The 25,566-nt window shown below is 36.3% G+C and overlaps 1 protein-coding gene across 24 annotated transcripts in view; it reads right to left on the bottom strand.

Moving 5' to 3' along the window:
• RBFOX1 (RNA binding fox-1 homolog 1) overlaps positions 1 to 25,566 on the bottom strand; it is a 968,785-nt gene that overhangs the window by 393,042 nt on the left and 550,177 nt on the right. Inside the window, exon 1 of one of the 24 annotated variants that reach the window (XM_086759523.1) lies at positions 5,614 to 5,650. The exons of the other annotated variants lie outside the window; for them this stretch is intronic. The gene's annotated coding sequence lies outside the window, so the exon portion shown is untranslated. Of the gene's footprint in view, positions 1 to 5,613; positions 5,651 to 25,566 lie in introns of those variants that run through there. 24 annotated transcript variants of the gene reach the window in all.

Genomic DNA, 25,566 nt, shown 5'->3' with positions numbered 1-25,566 from the left:
TATTTTTTCATTCATAAACATATTGTTATTACAAGAATTTACTCTTGTAAAATCTTGTAACTGTTGGAAAATGGATCTTAAGTCTCTTTCCTTAAAGTCTCTATCCAGAAAAAAAAAGAAATAATGCAGATAATGGCATGAATATCAATTAAGTGATAAACTCCTAAGCTAGTGTAAATACAGAATGAAGGAATCTGATCTGTTAATTAATATCTGAGTATCAGGTCCTGTTACCAGCTTTTGAAATAAATTCTAAGGGTCTGCATTACATAATGATAAAGCAGGCAAAAAGTCTGATATGCTGCATAGTGCATTTTTTGATAGTTGCCAGAGACAATGACTAAATATCATGCACCAAGAACATATAATAACATCCAGACAGGGTTTAAGAACAAATTCCATTTAATGTAGAATGGTTTCTTCTATTTTGAACAGAAAATTACTATTAGTCTGTTAAGGTGCCAGTTATACTAACTGCAGATAACACCTCAGAAAGACACTCCAAGGAAGAGGAGAGAAGACAAGACTGACAATAAGGGTATCACTGGAGACAGGCACGGGTTTTCACCCAATTACCACAGCTAATTACGTCAGAAATTACTGCTAGAGACATCGCCTGGGTGTTGCCAGTAAATATATGGAAGGCTACCTGCTGTGCTTGTGTGCTGATAAAAATAAGTCACATTCATTCAGTCACTGATGCTTGACAAATTACAAAAAAAAAAAAAAAAAAACCCCAAAACACAGCTTTTATCTGGCAGGTCCAAGTTATTGGCTAAAGAGGCCATTATAAAATGAACTGGTCTGAGAAACAAGGAATTGCCAAGTCAGCAAGAAGCCAAGGAACTGATGGATATCCAAACTTAGATTTGTCCCCTTCCTCAGAGTTACTCCTTTTCTAACAAAAAAAAAAAGTTACTCTTTAGAGTGTTTTAAAGGGAAAGAGAAACTATTCCATTGAAGGAATTGTTTTCAGAATAGTCAAAATTATTTTCCTTCAGGGGCAGATGTACCTTTTAGGCCTTGGAACTATTCAACTTACCTGCCAATTTGTCCATGGCTGGCAAGTGAAAAAGTGAGGGACAAACCAAAAGCTTCTTGGAGACTTTGCAGCATTGCTATCCTGACAGAAACGTGTTCTATTCTGCATAATACTCAAATGCAATAGCTACAAAGGGAAGGGAAGGGCATAGTATCTTAATCTCCTCTCCTAAACAGCTTAACTAACTATAGAAAAGACAGCGCCTCGCATTCAATACCTACTCAGTGCTTTTACTTGTTCTAAGAAAGCATTACAAAGAATGCCAATAAACTTTAATTAGCAATATATTTTTAGTGGCAGTGCTACAGCTTGCTGCAATGAAACATTTCTCCCAAGAATTTCTAAAGCTTTCCTTAAGAAACCTTGTCACTTAATAATGAAAGACATTTAAAGATTGTCATATAAAAGCAAGTATATTCTTCTCACTCACAAGTGCTAAGGTTACCCCGAACAAGTAAGTCTCATTTAAAATGTTCTTTGCTTTTCTGTTAAGAAAATGAACAATGATTGGCAAAAAGCAGGTGCAGCTGGCAAAGTTAAACATTTTCTTTCACCTTTGAATGAGACCACAGTAACGGCCTTATTGTCCTAAAAATAGAAAAGTAGAAGGAAACATTTAAACTTGTGTATGTGCATGCACACCCATGCTCATTTTGCAAACTGAATGTCATGTTCCTCAATGACCTCCATGATAACAAGCTTGAAATTGTATCTATTGTATCTTTACCTTTTGAAATAACTGTAATAACCCATTGCATACGACCCTTATGCATGGAAGTGCTGCTCCCAACATCTCTAAAAAACTTCGTGATGAGATACCCTAAGGTGAACTAAACTGACAGGGTTTCAGGTCAACACTTTACAAGACAGATAGAAATCTCTACTATATACACAGGAAAGATCTCAATATTGTATTTTATTATCTTATACATAAATATCTTATCTTTCTTTTACAATAAATGTAACCTCTTCTTCATGTAGCTATTCCTATCTTCATTTTTCTGCCATATCTTAACCCAGATTGAAAGCCGCCAAGGGCAGAGTTCCCTCTCCAAGTTTTCTTACGTATACCTAATCTATAGCTCTACATAAAGGGATATGGAAGGACGAGAGAAAAGGAAGCATTTCTCCCACCTATATGAGTATCTATGTTTTCACTGCAGCACCGTATAAGTTGACTATATTAATAACTAATCTCAACATCACGTAATAATATCTATGATTAATATAATAATTAGCATGCACAATTCAAAAGATACGTCATCCTCACTTGCATGCAAGTAACGCTCACAGTGCGGTGGTACAGCCTATGTATTCAATAAAGGATAGCTGTAGCCTCAAGCAAGATCTCATTTAACTCACTATTTTTAATTCACTTTGTTTCCAATGTTTGTAACAACTCTGTGCTTCTTTTACACCCGAACAGATTTTGAAGAACTTACTTTATTAAATTTTGCAATGAGATGAATAGGCAAAATTACTCAAAGTTATTGTGGCCTGCAGATTATTTCTTTTTTTCCTCCCTTTACCTCCAGAAATGCTATTTGCAGGTACCATCCAACGTAAAACCGAAGCCCTGAGGTAAGTTCCACAACTGCAAGCGGATGCATAGTAACAAAGAGGTGTCAGGTCAAGTTGTTCAAATTGAAAACCACTCCCTTTTTAGCCAGTCTGCTACAATACTAAACAATTAATTTCACTTAAACAATAATAAACAAAATATTACACAGAAATAATTTGGAGCTCCTCAAAGCTCTGATGTATGCAGCCCTTGTGGGGAAATGAGAACTGGAGAACGCAAAAGAGCAGGAACAGTGTCGTAATGGTCTGTGTGGTTAAACCAGATTAATTACCATCTAGTCCAGTGGACTCCAGATCTAAACTAACTCATTATTTTTAAGCTAGGTAGTCTTCAGGTTTAGCAAATTTTCAAGCCTGAGATCAGTTTATGAGATGAATCGATTTTTAGTGTTATCATCTAAAAGTCATTCCAGTCTGCTAACTGCTTGAAACACTGAGATCAATTTTGAGAGTAAAACATCAATTATCTCACTTACTGAGACAGGATAAGCAGCAATTAAAAGGGTAGGGAATGCTCCTCCGTTAGGTTACTTGTCTAGGTTTCAGTGTATCATAGCAATTGTTTTGGTTTCTAATTGTGTCTAGAGACTTCAATTCAGGCCTTTTACATCTCTGTTATGCATATTCTGAGACAGGAGTGTATCTTCTTACTGAGATAAAATTTCCTAATGTGCCTCAAACAGGCACACACCACTAAAAATAATAATTAATTTCCATTGTAAAACTATATTTTTGCTTAAAAACCCTTACCTGGGCTCAATTACACTGTAATGTCGATCATGGGCAAATAAGTCTAAATTATTACGGCATTTCTGGTCTCTAACATGCATCATTGCATAAAGATGTAAATCTTGCAGGAACTAAGCACCTCTCGGTAGAATATAGCCTTTGCTATATTTTCTGTTGCATGGCATGAAGATCTTTGAATTTCTGAAGTTTAAGAAGACAACGGGATAGTCCTGAAAGCCTCAAAACAACGAGCAAGTGGAGGATGCAGATGGCAAACAGAGACAGCAAAAACCCGATTTAAGTGACCAAACAGGCAACTAAAGTTATTGTTGCATACCTGGAGCTGGTCACAAACAGGGTGAGAAAGACATTTGTTCATTAGATTTGCTGGATCAACAACAGTGAAAAGTTAATTCAAGTTAATAACGCTCCGACAGCTTTCTGTAACTCATCCTCCTGTCCCTCAGTTACTGAGACGCTGTGATCTGTCTATATCTTGGTTTTTCCCAAAGCCTTTCGCTTGATTCCTGAAACACTGTAATTCATATGTGTACACTTAGCAGCCCAGAAACTTGTTACTAAAAACAGTGCAAAGAAGGAAAAAAAAAACAACCAAAAAAACCACCTTTCATCTGTCCGATGTGGATGTATATATATCAACAGTGATAATTCTTTTCACCTGAAGGGAATAAAAAATACCTTGACCTCACAAAAACAACAATTTGCAGGCACCTATTAGACAGATTTTTAAATTTCCTGCACATTTTTATATTCGTTCTCCATTCTGTTTGATTCCTAGAGCTAAAACTACTGAGTAAGCAGTATTCTACCATATTTTACAGTGCGTGTGTGTGGTTTGCATTCTAAGATTTGGGCCAACATTGATTTTATTTCCTCTTAGTATTTTATAGTTATTGGACTGCCATAAATTTTTCTTAAGTCAAGTCTGGATTTAAATATGCAAGCCAGGAAGGAAAGGTACTGAATTTATAGTATGCCATAAATCTAGTTTATTTGTGATTTTTTTATTTTTTTATTTTTTTACGGTTACAGTTAGCGGGAAGAGAATTGTGTGCTTAGTTCGTGTACAAACTCCTCTGAAAAACTACAGGAGATTTTGCAACACTGGAAACAGACATGCACTGCTGGTCTAGTCTCGCCTTGCACCTTACCAGCTGTTTTGTTTTTGTATTTAGAGAGAACTGTGTTGCCACCATCTGTCTTTAGGAAAAAAAAATTTAAAAGAAAGAAAGGAAGGAGGAAAAAAAAAAATATTTTTATCAAAGCAAGCAAAAGCATAAGCAAAATGGCAGGGGGGGAAGTGTAGTCCATAAGCATTATAATGGAAAATGGATTGAGCAAAATATGAAATAAATAAAGGAATGAGGAGTTCTGCATTTTAAATAGTTTTGCTATCATTATCTAAATATCCATCTCCATGAGAAGTGACACAGATAAATTTGGCATTTCACAGGTGGTCAGGGAGAGCGGGGAAGGAGGATGAGGGTCACTTTTGGTTTTATTTGATAGCTCTGAACTGATTATATACCAAATATATCCGTAATCTCTTTCTGAGAAGTTCACCAGTTATCTGAGTATTAAAAAAAAACTTAAAGATTTCATACATTCTTGTTGTACTTGTTCCAGCTTCAGAAACATGGAATGCCTGGAGCCCAGAGAACAGGAAAAGGACTATTCCTCATTTCTAGGTTATAGAAAGTCTCTCTCTGATGTCTGGAATTATTCTATAAAAATAAAAAAAAAAGAATACTGCAGTTCATTTTCACTGCATTTTACTCCAATAACCAAGTTTCAACACCTGTTTTATCTGTGTTGTTTAGAGGCAATGAGGAACACATGACGAGTGCTCTTCCAGACATGCTAGAAATTCCCCTTCCTACAGAGCTTTGGCAGTCAGCTCTTACTAAGCTGGAAAACCTGAACTTTGATCAGGATAACAAAGATTAAACCTTCCTAAAAGCAGTACATGTTTTCCTGAATGAACTGTTAGCATCCTGTCACTTCTGACAAGAACTAAACTGATTTTACGTGGAACAAAAAAATGTCATGTTCCAGTGAAGCTGGAATGATTTTAAGCCTGGTACTAGGTGCTGGAAGTTTCCTCCTTTCTCCCTTAATGAGCACTCTCAACTTGCACATTAAAAAGCGGTCCAGTCCATTCTCCGTACATTCAGAGCAATCATCCCTGCTGATGCGTACTAGGTAACTAAATGTATGGGCTTACATGCTAGCTCACTTACATGCTTCGTCTGGGTCCTTTGAGAAATGCCACGTGCATGACTTCAACTGGATGAAGAAAAGAATACAGAACACTTAATATGTTAATGTATTATTGTTGACAATCTTGATATTATTTTCCAGTGTTTATGGCACAAATGTTAAAAAGGTGAAAGTTTGTCCCCTGTGACCACCAGTAAAAAGTCACATATACACTGTAATACAGTATTACAATATACAATACCAGTGAAAAAAAGATACCTTAATCACTTCTATTCAGTTCTAAGGACATGTCACAATAGGATTAAATAGTACAGAAACTCCATAAATACGTAACATAATGTACTGAGATTAAGAATCAGAGCCTAAGTTTCAACATGAGAGCAATTCTACTGTTAAACAGCAGAAAAGTTGGACCACCAGTCAACAATGCCTCCCAATGGTACCCAGCTGTACGTGTCACTTTGTCTAGACTGTAAAAGAAACAAGCAGATTGTCAGCACAACTGAACATCTTTTTGATGACTTCTATTGCTCTGGAAATATTAAAAAAAACCAACCTCTTTCTTTTCTTGCTTTCAAGAGTCTGTATTTAAAAGATAAATGTGGCAAATCATAGGAGGGAGGAAAAAAAAAAAAAAAGAGGAAATATTCTCCTTTCCCTTTAATATCCAGGTCATGTTAATTGATCCCAGTAGAATCCCTCATTGCTAGACTATCTCAGTGAGCTCTCCGATTCCTGTATTTGGATGATCTTGCCTCTGCTAATTACAGATGAAGCAGTACTTAGGGAGAGGGTGAAAGTCCTCTCTCTTTTCCTAGGGAAAAAAATTAACACCTTCTTTTCAAATACTTGCCAGTCAGTAAGACCTTCTAGGATTGCCATCTGTGTTACAAGTTTTATTTCAAGAGCACAACATGGAAATTACCAAAAGTAACGATACTGCGCATGGAAAGCAGGAACAACAATATATTGCCAATGGAACAACCAGATTCCCAGGGAAGCAGCAATTTCCAAGTATGGCTCTCCACCTCCCCAGTCCTATTTGCTAGGCACCAAGTTTTAGCTATATGTGAAAAATTTAAAAAACAAAGAAAAAATGGCATATAACACAAGATACTTCAAATCAAGATACCACAAATAAGACCATTCCATTATTAAGGAATGGTCTATACAGATATACACACCTATTTAATTATATTAAATTACTAACAGCAAAGTTAGATATTTGCATAAGTTCTTCTGTTGTGAAGATACTGTGTTGTTAACTTCACAGGTGACTGGTGGCACCCAGCGACTTCTCTGGCAGAGAACACGCATTTTTAAAAAGCATTACTGTAGTCAGTTTGCGGGTTTAGGTCGGTGTCTTTAGGCTATCCGTTACTACTTCAGTTTTCATTTTACTTAATGCTGAGGTGTTTTGACTTTTTGCCTCAAATAACTGCAGTAATCTAAAAGAGACAGGGGGAAAATATATGAACTCTTCCACTTAGACTTCACAGAATTATTCATAGCAGCTTGCAAGACTACTGGGATTACTCTAAACTTGAAAAGAAACCCAATATTTCTATTTAAATATTGCACGTACAGTTTTCCAGTAATTATAAAATACACTGCTCAGTACTTTCTTTAACATAGGCTGGCTTGAAATTAATTGTCCTGGAAAGAAATAAAGTCTCGTAGATCTCATTTACTGCTGGAACAGAACTTGAATACACTTTTCATGTATTAAAATAATTCCCTAGAGGCAAAAAGAAATGAAGAATCAAGGAAGGCAAGGGCTTGTTCCACAGCAATTATTAACCATCATAGAGTTTGAACTCTCCTTTTCTTTTATTATTACTTTTACGATGGGAGATGTAAAACTAACTGTTAACACTTCACGCAATCCAAAATATATTTAGAAAATATACAGGGTACTCTGCATTTCTCACAGAAGCAGATGCTATTAAAATCTAGCATGGTAGTATTACATTCACAACTTGGTCACCTTCTCTTATTTTTTCGTTATACTGCAGCATTTTTTAAGGAAAAAAAATCTGAAGAACACTAATTCTATTTTCTTCTTACAAAGAAACAAAAAGTCTTTGCTGTCAGCTCACTTCAGCAGTCTCAAACCCATTTCAGGATTTATTAATCACTTATTAATCTAGATTTAGATTACATTTTTATACTGAAAACAAACCCTTTGAAATACTTAGAAGCTTTAGGATAAATTATCTCCTCAATTTCTCCTGCGTTCCTACTGTAACCATGTGAGGAATCGCATTTCTTTTGTCACTTTATTCCCCACAGGTGTAATCAACTTTAGAGGGGAAGAAGAAAAGCCCTGTGCAAATAACGTCTGATAGAGTTTCCCGACAGTACTGAGAAAATTACACTGCATTGAAAAGGAAATAGAAGATGTGAGCTGAAGTCTGAAAGTCTTGGCTTTTCTGCACGAGGGCATTAAAGTGAGATAGCTGGACAATTACTGATCACACCCCCATCCTGCTTCTCTGGCTGATGGCTCCAGAACCAAAGATGTTCAAGCAAGATGTGCAGAGCTCTTCACATCTCAGAGGAGTTGTAACGAGTGTACTTTAACACACAGGAACGTGAATCTTTTTGTTTGTTTGCTATTTGCTTAGAGAATTGTCCCCAAGCTTTTATGCCTCAGCAACTTCTTTAGGGGAAAAAAACCACAACAAGAGTAGCAGCTGTTTTGTTAATGAAAAACCCTCTATATCTACATGTAGAAATGGTGCCAGGTTCTTTTGACGAGTCTCAAGAACTACATAGTGTCAAAACATCAGTCCAATTTATACACAAATGTTTGTATCTGAAAAGTGATAAATTTAGAGATGAAACATGAAAATACCCTCCCAGTACTGGAATTAAAGCAGTCAATGATTTCCAGAAGGTAAAGCAGAGAGATCTACAGACTGGCTTAGGTGCTTCCTCAGCGGTTAGGCAGCCATCCATTTCCCTTCCTGTAATTGCTCAAACCCACATAGAAACATCACTCCCCGTACTCCCTGAATGCTGAGCAGCTCTGAGACCAGCCATTTATCTTCTCAAAAAAGACAGAAAGACAAACAGACAGAGGAAAAAAAAAGTGAGAAACACTGTTGACCAGGGATAAGGTGAACTGAGTCCTTTCATCAACATATAACACTGAGCAGACTAAAATCAGTGACTATAAGCAAACATTTACAGAAGTTAACTAAATTTGAATTCTCTAATGGTCTGTTAAGTGTATTCTTTTTCCCATCAGATCCCTAAGCTTGTACCAAGTCTAACCGATTTTCAGTATGGGAAGCTGGTGGCTCTCAATTCAGCATGTGGTCCTTTCTCCTTGTAGCCAACAGTGAAACACCAGCTTATAAATCATTAAACTGTTCACAGTTAACTAGAATCTTGCACACATCTTAATATTCACAGTTTGCTTTGATTAAAACACAGTTTCACATTAATTTAAGGACTATCTTTTATAAAGCAGACGAGTTGCAGTGTTGGAGTGTCACTTAACTTGGTGTTTAATCGGGAGAACTGCTGTGGCGCTGGCCGATTAGGCTGGCTCAACCCCTGCCTGCTCCATTTTTCCCCATAATTGCAGGATATACTTTATTGTGACAGGGGCCCGAACAGTGCAATTCCAATACGCTATACATCAGGTTCTCCATTATCGGATTAGCTAGGTGTGGCATCATTACTGCTTCACTTTCATGCCTATCATTGATCGCGTCGTTCTTTCTGTTTCACAATTAATGCAAGTCAGCTGGATTGATCAATCTTCTGATGAGTTTGGGCCACAGTCAATACATTCTTATGGCTCTGTGCTACTGATCTGTAAGTTTTATAGCTGTGCCTAAGGATTTGTCATTCTGGCTACAGGTTTTCTTGGAGTTTTTTGGGGATATTTTTTTTTTTTTTTTTTTTAGATACTTCTGCTCCCACCTTGCTGCCTAAACCACAAAGTGTTTACGAATTGCTCATGTCACATGAAAAACGAGGGAGCAAGAAACTCATTAAGTTCAACACTGGATTTTTTTTTTTTTTTTTTTTTAAATCACACTCTTGGTTGGCTCAGTAACAACCAGTCTGATAGCTGAATTTTGCACTGTAAAACACTGAGCTTCCAAGGAAATGCAGAGATTTCATAAGACCACAGCTATTTTCATTCCTTGTTTATGAAATGTGGAAATGAAATGAAATGTTCATGAAATGAAAATGAAATGTGGAAATACGTAAATAAATTGATTGTTAGTATTTTGTGACAACAGTGATACTTGTAATAATTTTTGAAAACTTATTCTTTTTCCAAAGAGTAGATAGATTCGCAGGAAAATCTCTCTCCACAATGGGAGGGAAAATGAAATGATGGGACTTTGGGAAAAACAGTGAGCCACAGTATTTGCTTAATACCAGTCTTCTGTTATGCTATGTCACAAGCATAATTATCCATATTTGAAAATTATCTCAGACAATAATATTGCATTACTGTTATTCTCTAATAAAACATAACCTATACAACTTCACAATTCTGTAAATGTTATTTTTTTAAAATAAATGTCTTTTCTCTAGCTACTACAGAATGTACCTAGAGCCATGCCTGTATCTTCTTTTCACGTCCAGCAAAAAATAATATATGTGTTTAAAAAAAAAATAAATCAAATAACCAAACCTTGAAAGTAGCAATGTTCATGCTAGTACACTACTGTAGTTTCATTTTCCTTCATCTACGTCCTAGCCTCCATTCAAGCCTCAGCTACAAGAAGCCTCAATTAACAAAAGATGCCAAATTTAAATATAAGACAATGAATGAAATGAAACTTGGACAAAGGGTAAAGAATTACAATGAATACACTCAGACTACAGTTTGGACTTTCTGGACTGGTTTGCACATTACACAGAGAATATTCCCATTAAATGAAGAATTGCTTTTTTTTTTTTTTTTTTTTTTTTTTTGATTGCTCTGTCTCATCTAGTTGCCAGTGCCAGTACTGGTGACAATTACAAGGTATTAGGAATGACAACCACATTTTAAAATACCTTTTTTTTTTTTTTTTATCTTGAGGAATCTAAATCTAGAGATTAAAAATACTGATAACTAAAGTCATTAAAATTCATTCCAATTAGAAAAACAAAACAATCCCTGAAATAGTTTTCTGATAAATTTTCTGAAAGTACCACCAATACAAGAAGAAAAAGAAGCATACTGTTTGACAGTCATAAATGCTGTTAAATATAGAATGTGTTTTAGTCAAAGCAAGTAATGTGTTTCCCTAAGCACACTGGCTTTGAAGAGAGCAAGCACTTCAGATTATCCATACGTAACTCAGTCCCACTAAGAGTGCTCCACCTAAACAATTTTCCATTATGTTTCTAGCAAATTTAGAACATAAAAGACAGAGCTTGTGCCTTAAACTGGGATAACATAATACAACACTGAACTGTTACAGAGCTTTCAAAGATACTTTTAAAATCAGGGCGCAATCCTTTCTTACCAAAGCCTGGGTGCTTTGTCACCAGTGCCAATCAGACAGGGAATGCTGCCAGGAATCACTGGTTCGCTCCTTTAAGAATAACCCAAACTGAGAAACACGCCCAACAATTTAAACTCTAGTTAAGTCTCAAATTAGTTCATGAGTCTTTATTTAGGCTACCTACAGATACGGCCTGGTTTTCAGAAGTGCAGAGCACAGCAAATCTTAGCAAGTCACTGTACCCAAATGTGCTCACATCTTTCAAAAATGAGGCCGTTATATTTAGATGCCTAATTATAGGTGCAAGATTTGAATGAACTCAAAATATTAGCCTGGATGAGCTTATATTATATCGCAGTTGTTTTGAACTGCTTTAAGATATGACACAGAGATTGCTCATTTTCAGGTAAAAGCGAAAAAAACTGATAATTATACATATATTATGATTTAATACATAGGGTGCTTACGGAGCAAAAAAATCCCATTTTATCTCTGATAAAAAGACTAGAGTATTCATGTCTGCAGAGAGAAAGAAATTAACATTCTATTTAATCCTACTACCAGGAGATTTACACTATGCACAGAAAGTTGTATTACTTTTCAGTTTCAGGAAATGGAGCAAAATAAAGACATTCCTAAAAATCAAGTAATAATGATGGCGTGTTTGTAAGGAAGAATTTTGCAGGTATCTTAGCTTTAATTTCTATTATATTATGTTTCATTGGAAATTGGATAGCAATCCCATATTTTGCAATTGAGAGGCTAAGAAGGAATTTTTTTTTAATGTTAACTAAGAATCCATTATCAGAGGAAAACATCTATGCTACAAAAAAAAAAACACCAACCAAAACCAAAAACCACACAACTGCATTTTAAAACTGAGATGCTGTCTCCAAGTTTCTCATTCTTTGTTTTTCATATCTTCAAGAGCAAATCAGTTGCTTTCTTTTTTTTCTATATATTCACCAAATTACTTAGTCAACGCTGGGCAAAATTATACTAAAATGTTTTGGTTTTGACATTGGTGTAGCCTATTGTAGTCTCCTTACCCTTTCAAATACAATCTTCTGGTTTTCCTAACTTTCTGGTCTTTAAAAACAATATGCATGCTACACCGTGTGTCTTTCTCTTCCTCTGTGTATTTTTGTCTGTCACTTACATAAACACATTTATATGTGTGTTTTCAGGATTATAGCAGGGGGAAAAAAAAAAAAATCCCTCAAACATTAAATTTTTGCTTTGCTGTGATTTATCATCTTTGTCACGTGCTTGCCCATTTAACATCACTGCAGTCTTTGAAGAATCAGTAAAACAGAGGAGGGCATCAGGAATTCAGATGGACGTGAATTCAAACAGTCATTCCTAAGAAAACACTGCATGGTTACACAAACTGAAATTCTATCCTCAATCGCTGTATTTGTAAACAAAACAAGCCATAAACATTTCCTAGAGCCATAAATTCTAATTTGCCTTTTACAGCAGAATCAATTAACCACATATTTTTGCTTTCAAATTTGTCCATGGAAATCATCGGAAAATAACAGCGCAGGCAGAAGAATTTGCATGAGACAGGCCTAATCTTGTGGGTTATTCAGTCCTCGCACAGGCACAACGCACGGTCAGGATGCGCGCACAGGCACGGACACGCGCGCAGCTTCCTGTGTGCAGGACACACAGTCTCACCTTCTGTTTCTACCTCCTGAAACAGACGATTATAACTTCTTCAAAGGAAACGATTTCCAAGAAATTTATGAGGTAACAGACAAATGCTCAAAGCACGGGAAAACACAGCTTTCAAATAATGCAGAGAAACTTCTATCTCGTAGTGCTTTAAAGGTACTGCCAGGTTCTCTTTTGCAGAGGTAAAGCATAAATACCACAAAACGCAGTGGAAAGCATTAAGCAATCTATACTTCCCTCTGAATTACAGATGTAATCAAAATGAGCAAATACACAACATCAGTCTTTACCACGCTTGTCTTCCTACAGAATTTAAGCTGAAGCTCCAGCTTTTGTGTTCCCTGGGTTTCATGCCGACTCCACTGTTTACCTAAGAGACCCCGAGTTCCATAACGTATAACAACACATCATAAAAAAAGGTATAAACCTGGATGTTTCTCTCAAAAGGCATAGATCAAGTTTCCAGCAACAGCAGCACTGTGAATAGCTGACTCTAGCTCAAATTGGTATTTCGTTGCTTATATTTCAACAACATTTTCAATATTTACTTAACACCTTTCTAAAGACACAGCCAGCGTCATGAAATCTGAAAGTGGAATTCTGTTACAGAAATCGTAATCATTACAGCTTAACCTCAAACTGCTAATGCAGGCTTTTCTTTCGTCTAATTTTGCAGCCAGAAAAGCAGTTTCCTGTGGCTCACTAGTCCTGACAATACCCTTAGACCAATTCCCACAGTTCCCTCATCACGGGCAGATATCATTCCAACAGATGTCAGGAACAGCTAAGTGCACTTAGGCCTATTTGTTAAATTCCTAGGGGGAGGTAGATTGGCGAAATTCATCCTGTAATTAAACCGCATATTTCTTTCAAGCTGCCTCTTCTCTCTTCCCTTCATAATCCCTCTGCCTCGCATCAAATCATTTAGGCACTTATTGGCTACAATCAATACAATATGAGATACATTAATTTAGTCCCTGGGAGACTTGCTGGGAATGGGCGGTATTGCTCCGCGAGCATTCCGAAACCTTCACGCGTGCACGCTCCCAACCGCAGCAATACAGCGCTTCCAGTCAGCACAGGCAGATTTACGACAATTCCATACCGTGTGCCCACAGCGCTGGTCTGCAGCCAGACATACAGAAATTGGGTCGGAACGGGACACACTAAATTATTACCTAACGCACACAAATGCTAAACAGCGCAAAGCACTGAAGAGCTGGAACAGCTGAATGGAATCGGAACAGTTAAGCTCCAGGTTTCCATATGTTCAAATACCCCTTGTGCCTTGCTACGGAGAACGAAATTAGGACTGGAAGGAAACGCTAATGAGGGTTCTCATTTACAGATGCAGACTTGAAAGTAGCACCTTTCACTTACATTTATACCTTGCACATCCTCCTGTTACTGAATTGCTAGGATGTGGTTTTGTCTTCAGAGAAGTAAGGCAGGATGAAGCTATCCATTTTTTTGTGGAAAGGGGATATAAAAAGAATTCTGAAACTAGGCTGTGTTTCATTTTTAAGGATACGCTACTGCATTTTTTTATTTATAAGCAAACATATAAACCACGTCCCTAACACATACCTGTGAAACCGAGGACTTAGAAATGTCAAAAAAACCCCAACATGTTAAGTGCTTTATAAATGCTGAACATGCAATGCATTGGGAAGTTATCAATACGTACACCGAACAATATATCATTTGCAATCAAAATTATCTTTGTGACAGTAACAATAACTACAATTGGTACACACACAGATTACCAACGTGGCAGGCTAACTTGGGAAGTGAGAAAAAACATGTAACATCCAAGATTTAATTGGATTATTTTGCTGCAACTACAAAAATATAATCTATAAGAAAAACCTGAAGTTCAGTGTACTATGATACGTATTTAATTTTTAAAGTAGTGAACTAATTTGAAAGCTCTTTTCCCCACTTGAGAATGAATATCGTTTATGATTTTCTGATGAACAAATTCTAATTTAGGTTGTGTTGTACTGCCTATTTGAGTTTGCTTCCTGTGAAAGCAGGATGAGAACCATTGTCTTCAGGGTGTGGTTTCAGGTTTTGGACGCTTTCATTAATTTGGATTGCCAAAGATTTATTTCACACATTTTGCTCCCACTCCTAATATCCATGAATGGTTTCATGTATTTAAGATTTGAAAGGGCCATTCCCTTTACTTCCTTTTTTTTTTAATTTATATTTTACATATTTTTTTTTTTTTAGAGTGAGAGAACAATTGCTTTATCACTTAAATGGAGTGGGAAAGGCTGTTGTACTTCACAGTTTCTCCTGTGACCTATACTATATGATGGTTAAAAAAGTCACAATGCATACAAGAATCTTTTAAATTTGGGGGGAAAAAAAAAAAAAAAAAAAAAAAAAAAAAGAAGTTATAGGTACCAAGAGGTAATCATTCTGCAACGCAACGAAGCGAGTAAACTTGAGGGGAAAAAAAAAAAAAGCTTCAAGCATTTTATAAGGGATTTCCATTCCTTCAAAACACATTATTTCTCTTTGATTAAAGCTACTTCCTAGTTTAAATTGGCAACATCAATTACAGTTTCAGAAAAAAAAAATGGAGAAAACAATCATTCATTTTGTAACCAATAATCCTTCAAGTTTACAAGGTTAGTTTTAACAGAGTCTCGTCTTTCTAACTGGAGAAGAAAGTATGAACCGCTGCCACTTATCCTGGTGACTAGTGCACTAACTTCAAGCTATTTCTCAGAAATCCATTTTGGACTCCGTACCATGTCCTTATCAGGAACTCCTTAACTAGATGATATCTACCTTTCAACTCCACAACTTCCTAAAATAGTCAGCCACCTTCCTGACTCACCTCAGCCTTCTGATTTCTCAAAATTTTGGAGGAAGAAAAAAAAAAAAACCAAAAAAACAAACCACTTACATAAAGAAGCCTCCTGAAAAAAGGAATACGGTGCATACTTTCACCATGGAAAGATACTGCTTTAACCTCATGCCCCTGAAACCTACAATTAAGTATTCTAGAAATTAAGAAATTAATAGGAAAAATATATTATCACCCAGCAAATACTTTAATTATGCTGTAATTCATTAGAAATATTTGCAGACACTCCCTGGGGAAAAAGTAGAGTTTAAAATTGCTTACATCTTTCTTAAAAGCTGAACTAAGCTTTTCTGTTTCATCTTTTATAATCTTATTTTAAGAGTTTACAAAACCTGCTGACTCTGCACTGTAAACAGATATTTATTCCAAATCTCTTTTTTTTTTTTCCCCTCTGGTATTTTTCTAGGTATACCTGCTTGTTTTCCACCTTTTTTACATTTTACTTCTGGATGCCATGAAGACTTGCAAACAGACAAAAAAAATCCAACACAAGAAAAAACACACTGGATACACCTGCTTAATGATGATAATTAGGTTACTAGTAATTTATATAGCTGTTACTGCAGGCTGGGTAGGTAAATGACTAAGGCAGACAGACTAATTATTTTTGATCTGAAGCTAAGTCTTTCAACAGCTTCATTCCATCTGCCTTTTTTTTTTTTTTTCCCCTCCTCTTTTTCCCCCCAGGTAGTCACTTCATAATTACTGGAGTAGAAACTGAGATAACTCTTCCATTTAAAGGAAACTTCTGCTTTCACATTTCTGCTCTCTGAACTGTTTCAAGCTTTAGATTTCCTGATTTGTGGGAGGACAATGGAGGAATAAGTGCTCCTCTGAACGCTCTCCCAATAGTTTGTGGTTATGAAACTACTTGGTACATTTGTGTGCTTAGTATTTCCCGCTGGATTTCTTTTCCATAAAAGTCTTGACTCTTCCCTTGAACCCAAGCAAATTTTTAGCATTTGCAGCATCCTGTTGCAAGAATGCGAATATCTGTATATACATTGCAGGAAGTACTGCCACCTTTTGTTCCTTCTGAACTGGACACCAGCAAGCATCATTTCATGTTCTTTATTGATGGCAAAAGGACTACAGGGAAACCAAACAAACCACAAACTGAAAAAAAAAAAAATAAAAAAAAAAAAAATCCATCTTCATCCATCTTTTCCTTATCATCTATGATTTTATAGACCTCTTCCACATTTCCCAGAATTTTTTCCTTTTCAGGTTGTTTTGGTTTCTATTCAACTCACATTCATCACTTTACACATGAAGTTTGATTTGCCTTTTTCTCGTGCTTCAACTGAAACTTACTTAACCTTGACTCTCATCAGTTTCTTGGTCTCAAAGTTCTGCAATTTTTTAGTTGATTCTTATCTTAAATATTCTAAACAACTTAGTATCATTAGAAAACCTTGTCACTAACGATCTCTCTTTCAACAAATACACTGAACTGCATGGCTACCAGTAGAAAACCTTACATCACTGTGAACACCAACCATTAATTGTTTTCTTCTGTTCATCCTTAACCACTATTTTTGCCTATGCAAGGATCTTCTACCTCATCACAAGGCTGCACAGTTTCTTTAGAGCTTTTCATGAAGGACTTCACCAAATGTCTTTTGGAAAACCAGGCAGAGTATATAAAAATGGATCTTCCTTATTTTTCTTTTCAAGCGGTACTAACAGCTTTAAGAGTCATAATCTTTCTTTAAAAAAAAAAAAATCATTCTGATCTTTCACCTGTATGTCATATTTAACAATGTTTTCACTAATTCTATTCCTCACTACACCTTGTACTTAAAAATCAGCAACACAAAAAGGGCTGACACTGCAATTAGGAAAGGTAGAAATATGTTTCTGTAAGTGGAGATATTTAGCTACACATGCTAACACTGAGCTTTTTTGGCTCTCATTTACTTTATGCCTGTCATCTTAATTTTCTCCCTGTTCTTCACCTTTTGTTTGGAATAAAAACTATTAGCAGAAGCAAGGATGGCTGAAAAAGAACTACATTATTTCTTGCTTCTAGCAAGTGATGGCAAAGAGGCATGAGAAGGTGGACGACACGACTTATGTTTGCATCTTCTGGGCAACCTGTCATTATTTTCGAGTTAACCTGTTTTTGTCTCAGTCTAGACTCTGTACCGCAAAAGAACATTCTTCTGTTCACTGTTCTGTACTCTTCACAGCTTGTGATATGCATCTGTAAGATGCTTATTCAGGTGTTTTACCCTAAAAGATACACAACATAGAAGCAAAGGTAACTAAACAAAATCATATGGATAGCTTGTATTCTAAGACACTTGCCTTATGAGTATCTTACTTAGCATCTTCCATTTTTTTTAATATGTTACTGCTAGTGTGAAAGTTGCTCACTCTAGATGAGGACACATATTCCCTAAAAATTGCCCTGGAACTATATGCAAAAGGAAAAAAATAGTCATAACAAGTAAATTTAGTATATTAAAATTAAATAAGTAAATTTAAAAGAAAATAAAAGCAAATAATTTTTAAAAAAGTAAAACACCGAACAGAAACATGCCACAAAAAAGTACCACAAAATAGGAGTTTTCTGTGAAGTCTTATTTTTTTCAATTCAATTATCTTCTCTTCCAACTACAATCAGGTATAACAATATTTGCCTCTTTATAATAATTACATACTGACTGTGTGATTGGAATAGCCTGAAGGCTCAGATTTCGTTACACCTGCAGACTAAATTATTCTATAAGTATTATTAACAGCAAATGAAGGAAAACCAGGAGAAAAAGATTAGCATTATATAAAGCAACACTGCTCTAGAACGCCTCATTAGGAAAATTAATAGTTTTCTCTTTATAACAATGAAGTATGAAGTTAAGGAAGATACATCTCAGACTCCTAAAGGCAACAGGTTTTGTGCTACTGTATATATTTATTCTAATGTTTCATTCATTATAGATTGAGAATATATTGTCTGTTTACTGTCTTATGTTGAAAACTGTTTGGATATTTTTGTTTCTAGATGCTAGTTAGAAACCTTGGCTGTTAAACAGCAAGCCATTCTCAGCCTTACCGGTAAGACCTCCCCTATAATCACACAACCTAGATAATATGTCAAACTTTGTATCTGGGAAAGGCTATATTCTGTCTTAATTTCATCAAAATCCATTATATAATATTTTGAAGCTGTATATTTATTCCACATATTCAGGTAAGGCCTTCCCCTACAAAGAGAACAGTTAAATTCTCATCCCTTCTAAGACAGACAGACACAGACCAGTTCTAAACCCTCTTGGTTGTCTTTGTAGCGCAATGCAGTTCACAGAGACAGTCACCAGCATTTTAAGTCATGGCTTGGTGTCTAGGCAGTTAGCTTTGCTTAAAATGATCCTTGTTCCCCTTTCTTTGTTATTCCAAGAAAGCCTTTTCCCTCCTTAAAAGACTTAAGGCTTCTGTTCTCTCTTCTAAGATTACCATCTCTTTACACTTTTGGACAGGAGTCTCCTTTCTTCACACTTCTCTGTCATCACTCACCCTGCTCCCCTTTGATTTCTCCCATCTTAAGATAAAGAGCAAAAATTCTGCTTGTTGCATTTCTATGTTCCATAACTCTTTAAACTTGCTGAATGCAGTGTTTACAATCATATCAGGGAGCTTCCCTTCAACATTTCCCATTCTGTTCTCCACACAATCCGTTTAAGGAAATGTGACTGGCAAAGCTTTCTAATGAATGTTTTCTAAGCAAGGCTAAAAGCTAGTACTTCATGTTCATACTCATCTCATCTGTAAACCACTTTCTATAACATCAGCCAGACAGCTGATCATAATTCTTCATGTAATTACCCTTTCTCATTATCTATGTCATCTTCTTGTCTACCATCAGCTCTTTTTTTTTTTTGGGTGCTCCAAGAGGTGCCTGCCCTTGCTTTCCTGCTCTTTTTTCTACACACCTTATCTCTGGCCATTTATCACCTGCAAAGACATTTTTGTATGACTCAGAGTCATCTCTCTAATTTACATATTTGAACTAAATCTTACCTTGTCTTTGTCACGTCTCCTCATGGATGTCTAACAATTGCTTTAAGTTCAAACCAGAACTTTATTTTTTCCTATTGCTCATTGGCTTCCAGGTCCTCCTTTTTTGACCTTCCATGAATCCTGAACTCCTGCCAAAACTTCTAGGTTTTTCCTGTGTAGCATTTCTACAGTCTAGCACTTCATATCCATTCAGAGAACTCACACTCTCCCCTGACAATTCATCACATCATTTACAGGAATAACATTTTCTTCCACTTTGGCTGTTTTTCTCTGCTCACAATCTTTTAGATTGCTGTTGCAAATATAATTTTGTGAATTTGTTTTTTTAGTGAATTTCAGCTATCTTTTTACATCTTCCCTCTTTATCCCCTCAGACAGTCCTACCTCTTTCTCTTGTCTCACTAACAGAAGTATCAATTTCCTCCTGTCAAATGGCCATTGCTTATTTCTAACATTTTCAGATAGATGCTTTTTTTTTTTTCCCCCCTCTTCTTTCACACTGCCCCTTACATTGCTGAGCTGTTTCATTTTCCCCCTTAATCTCTCTTTGCTTCACTTGCCTGTGATGGCTACCTAAACTTTACGAACTGGTACCCTGAATAGGTGTTAGGGAGCATGATGCTGTACTGTATTCTGTATTCTCTTCTTCCAAGGGTCTTCAAAATGAGATTATTTGAGCAAAGATCATATGTTAAATTTGGACTTTTCAGCACGTATTACAAGGGGTCTTTATCACAGGGTCTTTATCCTTGGCTTTATAGTCATACAAATAAGCAAAGAGCAATAACAATAAGCTACACAACAATGAAAGGAACACATACTAAAAAATTAAATAACTAAAATTTAACATAATTAATATTCATTATGGTACTTTTTGGTATTTGTGTAGGTCGTAAAATAAAGCATTCTTTATTCCTTGAAAAAGTGCTACAACACCTATCACTGAAGTCATCGTTGAAAACCCGATACCAATTTGCTTGCATTTTTGGGAGGATGGGAAGAAAAATGGAAAGGTGTTATACTCTAAAAGCTTTAAATATTACAGTCGGGGTCATTTGTATCATTTTGTTGTCATGCTGACCCCCTTCTGTAATGCACTGTTTTGTCAGTTTCTAAATTACTGATTTTAATCAATCATACTATGTAGTCCTACTATCAATTGAAAGGTACAAGAGAAAAAAAAAGGTAGCTCTTAATCATTATTAGTTCTTTGTTCAAAAGAACTCTGGTTTAACTTTTGATCCATATATTTCAGACAACGTAAAAATCTATTTGTTTGAGTTTAAGCCTAATCAGTGCTCTCTCTGGTAATTAGGCAAACAAGATGACACAGCATTACCAGATAAGTCACAATGCTTCCCACAGAAGAGAGTAAAATCATATCACTTAAGATGATGTAATGGACAGAGATCACTAATATCCAAAATATACTTAGAGATCTTGGAGTGCCTCAGCCCAGCTGCTGGAAGGATCCACCTTGTAATATACATGCATTCTAACTGGTGAACTTCCATACAGAAGTCCATCCAGACTGGGGAGCAGGATGAGGCCACTGATGCTGTCTATGTTCATATGGGTGCTGAGTATCTGTGATCTGTGTGGCTGACTGCATATACAGGTGTACATACATAGGCAGGTGGGTGTGAGTGTGCCTGCTGGAATAAATCTTCAGCCTCGCTACTGCCTGGACCTGGGATATGATGCGGAAACAGCTTCACCCTTTGGGTCGTTGGCTCTGCATGATATATTTTCCTTTAACAGCTTATATCAAGTTTTACTTTCTAAAATAAAAAAAATCAAATATATATTAAAATAAAAGTATATGCAAAACATATATATAAAACATAACACATCCTACTCTTGCTCTCTTAAGACAAAGATCTGTACTTAAAAAAAAAAAAATTAAAAAAAAAATCCCTTTTATTGTTACCATGCCTCCTACCTGAGCTGCTAAGTAACTTCTAACTTATGGAGCTAACAATACATCAAATCCATCTCTTTACGTACAAACATCACCTATTACCCTTGCTTAAGAGAAGTGGAGCTATGGAACTGCACGAGTACAAACAGTGCACACCAGATTTATTAATGAGGGAGAGGGTTCTCCAACCAAATGGAACAGTGACCCAGCTACGAAGAAACTCAGGTGAACTGTGCTGCTGTGATTTTTCTTGGCTGACGTGTCTATTCCAGATACAGAAAGCTATTCAACCCTGATCTACGGAAAGAGTCTGTCAGCCAGGGCCTGATTCACCTGAAAGTCAATAAAATCACAAGGGTAAAAAAAAAAAAAATTATATATATATATATATATATATATATATAAAAGTCAGTCTGGGCAGTAGTGTAATCACAATCCTGTTCAACAAAACGAAAAAGAGTTTGATTGTGCTGGTTTGACTTTTGTATGATGTTAATGCTAAACCTATAGCTTCCTTGTGTCTGTGTCTTTCCTGGTCTTGGGCATTTTGTTAGTCCAGGCTAAGACAGACAGGTTAAACAGTTTACATCTCATCCACTGATTCCCAGTAACACTGCTCTTCGTTACCTTTGAAAGCCCACAGTCACACGGGGACCCCCACCCTGGAGTTGGTGTTGGGTTTATGATGAACACCAGGTTGCCCTGAGTTCTTTCAGAACAACAAAACTCGGTTTGCTAGGAAAACTTAAACTGTGGGGGCAAACTGGAACTCTAATAAAGTTGGTGGTCGTTTCTGTTATTAACTGAAGCATATGAACAGCATTATGCCCTAGGGTTATATGATTAAAAAAGCCACTGCCAGCTGCCTCCTGCTGTGCACTTAAAGGACACCGGTTTCCTACCATGTCTTTGGGAACATAAACTCCTTTTATGTCTAACAATGGGAGGATTTTTAAAAAACATGACTGTATTATTGTAAAAGTGTCCTAGTATCAGATAGTCACAAAAATGTAATTTTTAAGGTATACTACTAATTTATTTTTTCCTGTCACCATGTACTACTCAGTTATGTATCATATGTTAATGTATAACAAAAAGAAATGCTTGAAAACAGGGTTAAGTACCTGCAGTACATAATTTGACAGCATTAGCTGTGATTATAAACATAATGGTGAGTGATGCATTGTACCAGCATTTCCTTACGGCTCAGGCTGACTGTAAAGCTCCACACCGTGTGCAGTTAAAGGCAGAAAAAGCAGGGCTGCATTTTCACTGTCATCAGCAGAACTGCCATCCTCTCACAGGGCTTTCTAACCCGTTCTGGCACCTGAGGCATTTGAACAGTTGGTGGGAAGAACTGAAACTGTGATGAAGGGAGTCTTATTTCAGATTTACAGTCCAACCTCTCACAAAATTTGCCAATTCATTTTGCAGCGTGTACTGGGAAAATTCATTATTCAATGTGAGCCTAAAACAATCTATCAGTACCGTAGCTTGACTTGGAATTAGAAAAGAAGGAGTAACGCAGTGTGTGGTGTCTTTAAGCTTGTAGTGAGGCAGTCCAGCATATAATTAAAACATCCTTTGCATGTTTCAACCAAGCACGATGTTTGTTCAGCCAACAAGTTGTTCCATTTCAATATTTTTTCAATGTATTTTTTATGAGCCTATATATATGTATAGATCTATGTACACATGTATGTGCGTTGGCTGCTGGAAGAGTACAGCAATAAATGACTAGCCTGAGGTTAAAAATGGTTTCCATTTCAAGTATTTTCAGCTCAAACAGTTATTTCTAAATTTTTCAGGTATCAGTTCTTAAAGTTCAGAAGTAAAAGATAAAAATCCATTTAAAAAACCCCACCTCATTTTCACCCATCAGTTCTCAGCCAATGGAAATCATAACCACTTAAAATAGGTAAATTCACAAAACTTCTTTTTTTTTTTCCCTTTATAGCTAGACGACTTTAGGGAAAGAGTACACTACAGCAGCTGTGCCATGTGATACTGATGTTAACTTAGAGCTACTAACCCTTCACTCTCCCCCTCAATACGGCTTGGTCAGCTTGTGCTCTAAACCAGGCGATTTCTCTGTCTTACAGACCTGTCACACACTAAGACAATAACAGATAAAATTAACTTAAGCTAAGTATCAGAATGTCTCAAGGTGTGTTTTCTACTTCCATCCAACCCTGTTGAATGCAGAACCAAAACTGCAACATGGCTGTACCTCTGAAAAATGCAATAAAGCAAGAAGGAGCAGGACCATCCATCTCAGTTAGGTGTAACAGCGAGAGCAGTGGTCTTGGACCATCACCAAACCCACAGCTTGATTCACTGCTGACCCTCACAAAGCAAAACCTCACCTGGGCTGGCTGATTTCTGCTTTAGACAACAGCAAAGCTTCAGCATAATTTGGCAGTTTGCAAAATGTCCAATAGTATCAGTCATGTGGCAAGAGGAGTTGACTAATGACTGCATTTACAGCTGATGACTGTGTTTTAAAGTTGCACTCTAATTTTTTTTTTATTATATTTTCATATTATAAACTTACACAGAATTTAAAACTTTGCAATTATTTATCCTACTAACAAAATTAAAACATGCAAAATAAACCCCAAACAGACATGTAAGTTTTTTCTTCCCCCCCCTTTACGTATAGTGTATTCGCTTTAATTCCTTGCTTTTTATAGCAGCAGTTTGATATTATAAACCATAGTTCGTAAAAGCCATTAAGAGTAATCTTGCTAGTAGCAATCCTATTAAGCTACCTCACAAGTGATGTGTTGTAATGTTTTCACATCAACTTTCTTTAGCTTTTATGTTTTAGTTTTCATAACTATCTCAGATTCCAGAAGTTTAAAAGAATTTGGTTGAAATGATGAGTAACAATTTCTTAATGGAGAATAGAAAGACAGAAGCAATGTAAAAAATCAACTTCAATTATAACAGTATGTTTGAAGAAATCAGTTAATGCTACCAATATTGTAGCAACATTAACTGAAAGAAGAGTTGGAGTTCCTAACGTGGGGAAAAGAAATAAGTTTACAGCCTAGTGCGAAATTCTTCTCACAGTTGAGAGTGAGAATCCTGAATCTCAATTCTGTTAATTCACTTCTGTTCAGGTCAATTAGCATTCCTTCCTTTGCCTGGGAGTACGGCATCCGCATTGCGATAGACTCCTCCACGGTCCCTCTACGCAGAGAAGGGATCAGTTAGTGGAATGCTTCTCACTGGCAACTACAAGCCCAAACTCAACGTACTTGATTATGTTCATCACAGTTATCACATGCTTCAAGGTTTCAAATAACCATACCTCTAAAATGCTGAGAAGAAATATTAATCCAAAAACTGAATGCAGGATAAAAAAAAAATCTTATTTTTTTCAAAGTTCATGTGGTTAACAGTCATACAGCTACTACACTTCTTATAGTACACTAAGTCAGGACCAAGGATGCTTAATAAAATGTTTGACTTATTAAATTATGACATTGCTAATTACAATGAGCATCAAATGACTAATAAAAATTGAATGGGATATTTATCTTTTCTCAACCATCTTCTCAAAAATCAAGATGCAATATCCTTTGCCAAACATTTCAGTATTTCATAATTTTTAATACTATTACATGTTAGCCTTCAATATATTAATATTTCTCTTTCAATATGTTTCAGGATATATATTCTTCCATTTTTGTCCTGCATAGCAAGTATCCTCAGTTCTGGAGAACTGGCAACTGAGCAGGGTCGACTAAATCTTCAGAAACAGCTTGGTAATCACTCTCGTTTCATTGCATCTGTCCTACAGCAATTCAGCACTCAAGGAGATTGTCTGAGGCCACCGTTTGCCTTTATGCAGCTCGATTCCAACGCTGTAATCCTCATGGGGTGACGCTGTACATCGAGGCATTGCTGAGCCACCTAACAGCTCACCCAAGCGGGTACAGGCCTGGGCTGGATTTGTGTCTGGCATGGCCATGACCATGCTCTACACCCTTTGTAA

The sequence above is a fragment of the Chlamydotis macqueenii genome, chromosome 15 (genome assembly GCF_036417535.1).
Source record: "Chlamydotis macqueenii isolate bChlMac1 chromosome 15, bChlMac1.mat, whole genome shotgun sequence".
Taxonomy (NCBI): domain Eukaryota; kingdom Metazoa; phylum Chordata; class Aves; order Otidiformes; family Otididae; genus Chlamydotis; species Chlamydotis macqueenii.
This window is presented reverse-complemented; position numbering and strand designations above follow the sequence as displayed.